Here is a 9642-nt window from a genome sequence, read left to right as displayed (position 1 = left end):
ATAGCTCGTTTCTGAGAACACTTTTTTAAAATAATTGCCGTATTACAAGTTTTTTATTTTTCCTAGGAACTTGGCCATATATAATGACACAATGCGTAGGTTTCCCAATTTTTTGATTTTTTTAAATTTTTTATGTCCGTTTCAAAATGCGGTCAAAACGACGGGAATGACCGTTCCTAGCTAGTGGTTGAATCTTGAAATTTTTTTGGTGTTTCTCTAATTAAATAGATACTTATGTACCTAGAAATGATTTTTGGAAAAAATAAAGAGCAAACTACAAGGCAGCTATAGTTCAAATTTGACCCGCTTCCAGCTGAATCGGCGAAAATTTGTCTTTTTCACGAGAGGTGGATCAAAACTCTTTACACTCAACCATTTGGTCAATTGTGCATTAAATATGGCCTAGTATTTTAGAGAAATGATTTGGTCCAATTTTGCAACAATTATTTGGTAGGTCCTTCACAAAAAAACCTCCTTTCGGGCACTCAAAAAATGGAAAATGGTTTTTTCGTCCAAAGAAAATAAAAACTTCCTTAGGCAATATTGTTTGCAATTCCAATATGCACCCTTGTGCACAATATGAGATCATTTGAACAAACTATGCCATGAATGTGGCCATAAGATTGATCATTTGGCTTGAAAGCCATTGATCTTCACACATGATAGCTCGTTTCTGAGAACAGTTTTTTAAAAGAATTGCCGTATTACAAGGTTATTATTTTTCCTGGTAACTTGGTCACATATAATGACACAATGTGAAGGTTTTCCATTTTTTTGATTTTTTTGAATTTTTTATGCCCATTTCAAAATGCGGTCAAAACGGCGGGAATGACCGTTCCTAGCTAGTGCTTGAATCTTGGATTTTTTTGGTGTTTTTCCTGATTAAATAGATACTTTTGTACCTAGAAATGATTTTTAGAAAAAAATAAATAACAAACAATGAGGACGCTGCAGTTCAAATTTGACCCGTTTCCTGCTGAATGAGCGGAAATTTGTCTTTTTCATGAGAGGTGGATCAAAATTTTTGATACCCAATCATTTGATCAATTGTGCATTAAATATGTCCTAGTATTTTAAAAAATTGATTTGGTACAGTTTTGCAACAAATATATGGTAGGTCCTTCACAAAAAAATCATTTTGGGCACTCAAAAAATGGAAAATCGATTTTTCGTCCAAAGAAAATGAAAACTCTCTTAGGCAACATTGTTTGCCATTCGAAGATGCATCCTTATACACAATATGAGATTATTTGAACAAATATTTGGTTGATCCTTTACAATAAAATTCATTTTGAGCACTCAAAAAATAAAAAATGAATTCATGAAATAACTTATCTTTAATCGATTAAGATCAATTTAGATGGTCATAAAGTCTTCAAATTTCTTGCTGCGTTTTGATTGGTCCAAAAGCGGATCATGCCTCAGACACCGTCCGATGCTCCCGAATCCAAGGACAGCCCTCACCCCTCACCCTCTCACCCACGCCCCCACTCCCCATCGTACCCGCAATCCCCACGCACCCACTCACCACCATTCCAATCCCGCACCCGCACCCGCTCGCCGAAACCCTAACCGCCGCCCCTCACCTTGGCCGACCCTCAGCCCGTCGACGGCGAGGAGCCCTCAGCCCGTCGCCTGCCTTTACCGACAAATCACGCGACCGCATGCCCACCAAATCCCAAATCTCACCGTCTCCGCCCTCTCCCCGTCCCCTCCACCAAGATCGCACCAACCACCTCGATGGCCGCCACCGCACCGCCGCACGCCGCGGCGCTCCTTGCCGCACTCGCCCTCGCCCTGCTCGCGCTCGCGCCCCCGGCGGTGGCCGAGATCCGGTCGATGGCAATCCGGGCCGACCCGCGCACTATGATCCCGTGCGGTGCGGGAGAGCGGCACGGCGGCGGAGAAACCTCGGCGACCAGACGACGGCGCAGGTAAGCTTCGCCCCGCTCGCATCTTCCCCCACTAGCCTGTGCTCCCTCCCGCCACTCCCACCCCATCCCCTCCCTCCTCCCTCTCCTCCGTGTCGCCTCTCTCCTCTGAACCGCCTAGAACAGCAACGCCAAAAATCCTAACCCTTTCCCTCCCATTATCGCAGGTTGACTCCGGTTCGGCGTGGTGAATCTGCAGCGGCGGTCAGATCAAGGCAAGGTAACAGAAATACGTACCATCCATCTGTTGTGATTTTCTTTTGACTACTAGATCCGCCCCTGCTCCGGGCGCACGCACGCAAACTGTTCGACTACTAGATTCGTCTCAGCATAAGTCAAGTTTCACCAAATGGTAGCGCAGGGATAGATGAGCACACGCCGCTATTTCCGTCTGATGACGTGTTTGTTCCTTAGATGATGTGGTGCCCGCTGTTCTACTGCCGTGATGGCCAACAAATTCGGTGCATCTTTGCGTGGCATATATAATACCTACTCTGTTTCTTTGAAAGGGAAATTTCGCGGTTCACGGTTATTGAAGGAACTCGGTTTCTCCCAGATTAGGCAGTGCCACACTGTTTCTTTGAAAGAAAATTTCGCACTTCACGGTTGTTGGAGGAACTCTGTTGCTCCTACGCTACACTAGCTAGTAAAACATCACCATATGCCGTGCTCTTTTCTCCAGATGTTTGGTTCAGATGATTCATTTCTCTCGCATTGCTTGTTTGCCCACGCATTATCGTGTTGCTCCTGTAGGCATTTGTTATAGACAGAGTACTGATTGTGAGTGGTCACTGAGTAGTCAGCCTTTGCTACTGCATAAAAATTCACACTTGTAATTGATATAGCAGGATTGGTCGGAAAGCTGGGCTGTACATAAACTCAAAGAAGTTTGGCGGCGACATTAAGCCGTGCATGCTGGAGACGACGGCCTTCCTCAACTGCCCCGCCTTGAACAAGCAGATCGATCAAAGTAATTCCATATCTAGCGATGATTATCTCAGTAAGTCTACTAGAATTGTGCTGTCCTTGTACATAAACATCGAGGAAAAGGGTTTTTCATCTAGAGATAATAAACTATGTCTAATATGAGTACCTGTATATGTGTTAAAATTCCCGCGGATTCAAATGTAAAGTGTGGTCTCTGTTTGCTGAAGTATCCTTTGAGGTGTAATGCTTCCACCAGAGATTAGCTACACCAGCACCTCCGTAAAGCAACTAGTATTATGGAATCTGGTAGCCATGGAGGTGATTGCTCATTGCTGTACTTCACTAGCTTCTACTTACTGAAAGACTAACTACATTGAAACTGTTAACTGGTTCAAGATTAAACTGAACCACTGCAGCTACCTTGGTTAGATAATCTGGCTGAAATAAGAACTCAAATCCTTGGTTAGTCTGGGAGATGTATCTGTTAAGGGTTGAGCTTACATAATTCAGGCTTACATAGTTCAGATGGTTTTACCTTAGCTTGTTTGAACCAAGAAACTGAGCAACATGGGTAACTGTCAACTCAAGGATTTGAATTTATTTGGCAGGCACCAATTGGCAGTGAGAGGTAGAAGGGGAATGTTGACACCATGTTCCATGCTCCTTCAGACATGGAGTCCAGGCGCGCACGGCTCCGTCGCCCCGCGCGCTCCATTGGAGGAGCCCCCGCCCTGCGCGTGGCCGCCTTGGAGTTGGAGCGCTTCCTGCCCCACACCCCTTGTCTGCTCTGGCGGCGGGTTCCTCCTGGCCGCGATGATGCCTGAGGCCGGCCGCTACACCCACAAGAAGGATGACGGCATCTGCAACAGTGAGTTGCAGGGTTTTGCTTGCTCGCTTGCTTACTTTGCTGCCTGTCAGTAACCTGGTAAATTTTGTTTTCTTCTACCATTCTCTGTCGTGAAAATGGAGATGCATGTCTAACTGCTTCACATGCTTAATCTAATTTAATGTGTAAAATGGCAGGCAAATGTTGCTGCAAAGATATTAGTGGTATATGTGCATGCATTTGACAATATGATTTCACATGTGTGTTTGAACATTAACCATACAAATTATGGCACTGTTAATTTGGTGCAGTTGAATGAGTGCTTGGTGTTGATATTTTGTTAAATGAGCATTATTTTGTCTTACAATAGATTGATTTTCACTGTTTTGGTTAATCAAAGTCCCACAATCATATGTGATTTAATTGACTGAGATGTTGCAGTAGACTTTGTTGCTAGCTATTTAAGATCACTTAAGATATTGTATAAACATCATATTGTGATAGTGGTGGTCATTGTGTGCATGCAATTAACCAGGACGACGAGCGCGGCGACGAGTCCGACCAGGGCGCGCTGGCAGAGGAGGCCCAGGAGCTCGCCGCCCCTGATGGCGAGGGCGTGCGCGACTTGGATGGTGGCCGCCAAGGCCAACGCCAGTGAGGACGTTGTCCTGGAGTTCATTGGGGGGTTCATCCCATTTGATAATGCACGTGCCACGACAAGTGCGTCCCCGTGGACGGCATGAGGTAATGTATCCTAGTACCTTGTTCATCCCGGATCGATTTGTCTCCTTTCTGTGTAGCTGAATGTTGTTCATGTGACTGTGTCTGGGCAGAAATAGTGAGGATGAAGAGGTGAATGGTGTTGATTATTGAACTGAAAACTTGATTTGGTCAGGTGGAGGGTGGCTTTGTGAAGGATGTGGAGGTGGGAGAAGAACTCTGAAGGTAAACAATCTAACACTGCTGCTCACAATCTGAGGCTTGTTTATTTCTGCACTGAACTGAAGCTTGTGTTTATAAGTGTAGCTTGTGTTATACTCTTTACTGAACGCTCTGTGCCACGATCCCATGAGTAACAACTTTGATTCTTAATCCTATTTGTAATTATACTTTGACTGTACTGAAGCTTGTGTCTGATTGTAGGCATATGGTACTGAACTATAGTACTGAACTGCACTATAGTAACAAGAGTAGCGTGTTTAATGCTTGTTGCTGTTGCAAAACTAACCTTCGAGATGAAATTAGTTTGCTGGCGTTTACTCTCTACTAAAGAGATTTAGTAAAGCTGTCGTTGGTGGTTCAATTCTGAATACATACTGATATATGAATTTTGAATATTACTCTGTTCTAAAGAGATGTGTACTGAACTGAAGATTGTAGGCACTGATATATACTTTGTCTTTGACTTTGTGCTCTGCTCGAACCTGGCCAATTTAGTTGAATTGTCTCTGGGGCCTGTACGTGGGCGTGTGATCCAAGTAGGGCTAAACGTGTTGATGCTACTGATCTCTCGGCTGTACCACTATGCATTGTCGTTGCTTAGGCAGCATGCTACAGGCACATCACAACAACTTTGAAATTTGAGCCGCGTTGTAGTTGTGTTGTGGCTGCTGTTTATATGCTGCATCCTTTTGTTATGAGTATCAAAACCAATCAACAGATGTGTGAAACTGTTTATTCGGTAGCTTCTCGTAGAGCGAGGGGAATTGTTTAGATCCACACAGGCAAATCAGAGTGCCTCTCTGCTAGAATATGTCTGTTGATAAACGAGTTGGCACAAGCGTTCAAAGCCAATGTTTCTTGGGGTAGTAATGTAGAACATATAAAAAAGGCATCTACCCTGCACCTAGATTCATGCGAGAGATTTCAAATAAGGGCAGTAATGTGTGTGATTCAGTAAAACCAGTAAATAAATAGCACTGGGGTTTCTGGACTTATCATGCATATACAACATATTTCTGGACTTATAGAGCTACTGTAATATGAATGTATATTAGGACTGTATTGAACCCTTCCATGTTTCTGGACTCATGAAAATAAACTACATGCGATATACTCAAATAACATGGGTTTGGGACTATTTTATGGTGTTGTGGATATACTTTGTGATTTAAAGCTACTAATCTATGGTCTGGTGTCATATCATGGTCTAATACTTTTTTGTTTGACTCTTTCTCCATTGCCAGGAAAGCGGTGAGTAGATGTCGATGATGTCTACTTGCTTGGCTGCTATGGTGATGCATGCACCGGTGAAGCACGCGCACATTTAAGGCTGGCCCCATGTCTTCCTTGGCTGCGAACATCATCTACAGGTACAGCATTGTCCCACATCTCTGTGCTGTTTTGCTCGTTCTTCTCCTTGCATCCAAGAAAATTGGTGCTTAATCTGCTATTGGTTACAGTCTTTGTTCGTTAATACCAAGTCTAAATTGTTCCTTTCATTTTTCCTGTTCCCCAGGCTAGCAGTATGACCGGATGCGAGGACCTGCTCATTGACCAGGACAATCTATGAGCTCCCAGCGCCTCTCATACAAGGTGCGTTAGGGCCAACCTCTTCCGGAAGAAGGCCACACTCATGTACCCTCTGGATCAAAATTGGTATCCCTTCCTGCCTCTCCTTTTGGATTCACATGATTTTGCCTCATGGATTGATGGATGTGTCTGTAATTGTAAAGTCTGGTCCTCGTTTACTTTCTATAATTTATTGCATGCTTGATGAGGCTATGTCAAGTGTCTAAATTTTGAATGCATGCTAGCTAAGGCATTTTTGAGCACTTCACGTTGATTGGGCGTTTAGCTCCTGTAATGTTCTTGAAGTTCATTGTTATATACTTCTTGTTGTAGGATGGCAAGTTGTCGCAGCTGGAGCAAGTCTCACGAGAGAGAGCAAGTTCTTCCTGTTATATAATTCTTGTTGTAGGATGGCAAGTTGTAGGATGTGCCATAATTGTCTTATTGCATATTCCCTCTGTTCCTTCTATATTCCTGTGTAAGGAAATGTATTCCTGAGATGATTTGTTATGTAAACCTGATGTGATGCGATGGATGATTTGAATTTGATATGGAATTTTCTTGATTTGAATATGAAATAATGTTGGATGTACGTGTGTGTGTGTAACTGGGCTAGAGGCTGGTCCAAAAGGCTGAGATCTAATGCCGGACAAATAATTGGGCTGAAGAAGGCCACAGCCCAAAAAGCACTGGACCGTTTAAGAAATGAAACAAAATAAAATCTCAGAAAATAAAAAAGGAAGTAGATTGCAAAAAGGATGAGGCCCAAAAAAATGGAAGAAGCTCATGAAAGCCAAATTGTTGGGCCAGGCCCATGTAGCTAATCAAAGCATAGGAAAAAACAACAAATAGGCTGAATTGTTGGGCTCGGCCCATGTAAAACACCTAATCGGACCGGGCTGAATCTTGTCAGTGACCTTTTCAATTGGTCGCAATTTTGCCACATCAGATTGGCACGTTGGATCTGGCGTGGCCTGAGCAGACAGCCAGTGACCAAAATAAAAGGTCATGGGTTTAACAACCTTCTATTTTGGTCAAAAACATCTACGACCTTCTCACATAGAAGGTCGTTAATTTCAGTTTATGACCGACAGCTTTTGACCTTCTGTTTTTGTCACAAAAAGGTCGCAAATGAAAAACTATGACCTTTCAGAGACCAATAGTGAGGCTCATAAGTTGACATATTTCTTGTAATGAAAACTAACTTCACGGTAATTCTCATGTGTCCTCGGGAGCGCTTTCCTTTATATAAGAGTTCGTCCAGTCTTGTCCTTTGCTACAAAAAAGATTGGGCCATCTTGCTGCACTTTATTTACCTTTATTACTTGCTACTCGTTACAAATTACCTTATCACAAAACTCTCTGTTACCGATAATTTCAGTGCTTGCAGAGAATACCTTACTGAAAACTGCTTATCATTTCCTTCTGCTCCTCATTGGGTTCGACATTCTTACTTATCAAAAAGGCTACTATAGATCCCCTACACTAGTGGGTCATCAAGACTCTTTTATGGCGCCGTTGCCGGGGAGTGAAGCGCCTTTGGTAGGTGGAATTTGGTAAGAAAAAATTTATATAGTGTGCTGAAATTTACTGTCACTTGTTACTATGGAACATAATCCTTTGAGGGGCTTGTTTGGGGTATCTTCATCCCGACCAGTAGAGCAAAGAGTTGCTCCTCAACCTACTGAACCTACTGAAAATGTTTACTTTAAAATTCCTTCAGGTATGATAGAGAGACTGCTAGCTAATCCTTTTGCAGGAGATGGAACATTGCATCCCGATTTACACTTAATCTATGTGGATGAAGTTTGTGGATTATTTAAGCTTGTAGGTATGCCCGAGGATGTTATCAAGAAGGTCTTCCCTTTATCTTTGAAGGAAGATGCATTGACATGGTATAGGCTATGTGATGATATGGGATCATGGGACTATAAGTGATTGAAATTGGAATTTCATTAGAAGTTTTATCCTATACATCTTGTTCATCATGATCGTAATCATATATATAATTTTTGGCCTCGCGAAGGAGAAAGCATCGCTCAAGCTTGGGGGAGGCTTAAGTCAATGTTATATTCATGCCCCAATCATGAGCTCTCAAGAGAAATGATTATTCAAAAATTTTATGCTCGGCTTCCTCTCAGTAATCGCTCCATGCTCGATACTTCTTGTACTGGATATTTATGATGAAGACTATTGAATTCAAATGGGATTTATTGGAAAGAATCAAATGCAACTCTGAAGATTGGGACCTCGACGAAGGTAAGGAGTCAGGTATAACACCTAAGTTTGATTGTGTTAAATCTTTTATGGATACCGATGCTTTCCGTGAATTTAGCATTAAATATGGACTTGACTCTGAGATAGTAGCTTCTTTCTGTGAATCCTTTGCTACTCATGTTGATCTCCCAAAGGAGAAGTGGTTTAAGTATAATCCTCCCACTGAAGTAAAAGTAGTTGCACCTATTAAAGTTGAAGAAAAGACTATCACCTTTAATGATCATGTTGTTCCTGCTGCTTATATTGAGAAGCCACCTTTTCCTGTTAGAATAAAGGATCATGCTAAAGCTTCAACTGTAGTCAACAAAAGTAATATTAGGACACACAAACCCCCTGGGCACCCCCTGCCTCGTGGGCACCTCGTGTGCTCTCCGGACTCCGCTTTCTTGTACAATACTTCTTTTGGTTGTAAAATTCATTATATAATCTCCCAAAGGTTTTGACCACCGTATCACGCAAAAATATCCTGTTCTTGTTTCGAGCTGTTTTCTGTCAGGGTTGTCAAGGCCAAGCATCATGTTGTCTCCCTCCTCCAACAATGAGGGCAACGATGCTTGGCTAATGAAGATAGAGCTGAAGAGAGAAGAACCCGGAGAGATCAACAAGGATGATGGGATCAGGAAGGCCATGGGGGATCAAGTTCCGGAGAGATCAACAAGGAAGACAACGTAATGGGTTATGTTTTCTTACATCTGAGATAAATTATATTGTCATGGATCATCCAACATGTTGAGCTTGCCTTTCCCTCTCTTGCTAGCCAATTTCTTTGCACCAAGTAGAGATACTACTTGTGCTTCCAAATATCCCTAAACCCATTTTTGCCATGAGAGTCCACCATATCTACCTATGGATTGAGTAAGATCCATCAAGTAAGTTGTCATCGATGCAAGCAATAAAAATTGCTCTCTAAACATGTATGACTTATTAGTGTGAAGAAAATAAGCTTTATACGATCTTGTGATATGGAAGAAATAAAAGCGACGAACTGCATAATGAAGGTCCATATCACAACTGGCAATATAAAGTGACGTTCTTTTGCATTAAGATTCCATGCATCCAACCATAAATGCGCATGACAACCGCTGCTTCCCTCTGCGAAGGGCCTATCTTTTATTCTTGTCTTATACTTCATGCAAAGAGTCATGGTGATTTTCACCTTTCCTTTTTACA

At 42.5% G+C, this 9642-nt stretch overlaps 1 long non-coding RNA gene across 5 annotated transcripts; it reads left to right on the top strand.

Annotated features, from left to right (window-relative positions):
* Nucleotides 1–1485: 1485 nt before the first annotated feature.
* Nucleotides 1486–6760, top strand: LOC125553009. Of its 5 annotated transcripts, none has more exons than XR_007303882.1 (9): nucleotides 1486–1934; nucleotides 2099–2151; nucleotides 2780–2931; nucleotides 3467–3771; nucleotides 4220–4428; nucleotides 4518–4629; nucleotides 5871–5996; nucleotides 6143–6282; nucleotides 6529–6760. It is a non-coding gene; the product is annotated as an uncharacterized LOC125553009 (long non-coding RNA). The 5 variants fall into 5 exon arrangements; XR_007303880.1 differs by having other exon boundaries at nucleotides 3467–3783; XR_007303881.1 differs by having other exon boundaries at nucleotides 1487–1934; nucleotides 2780–2901; nucleotides 3467–3726.
* Nucleotides 6761–9642: the final 2882 nt, after the last annotated feature.

Source organism: Triticum urartu, chromosome 1 (assembly GCF_003073215.2).
Source record: "Triticum urartu cultivar G1812 chromosome 1, Tu2.1, whole genome shotgun sequence".
NCBI lineage: Eukaryota > Viridiplantae > Streptophyta > Magnoliopsida > Poales > Poaceae > Triticum > Triticum urartu.
The sequence above is the reverse complement of the archived record's forward strand: the minus strand, read 5'-3'. Positions and strand labels throughout refer to the sequence as shown.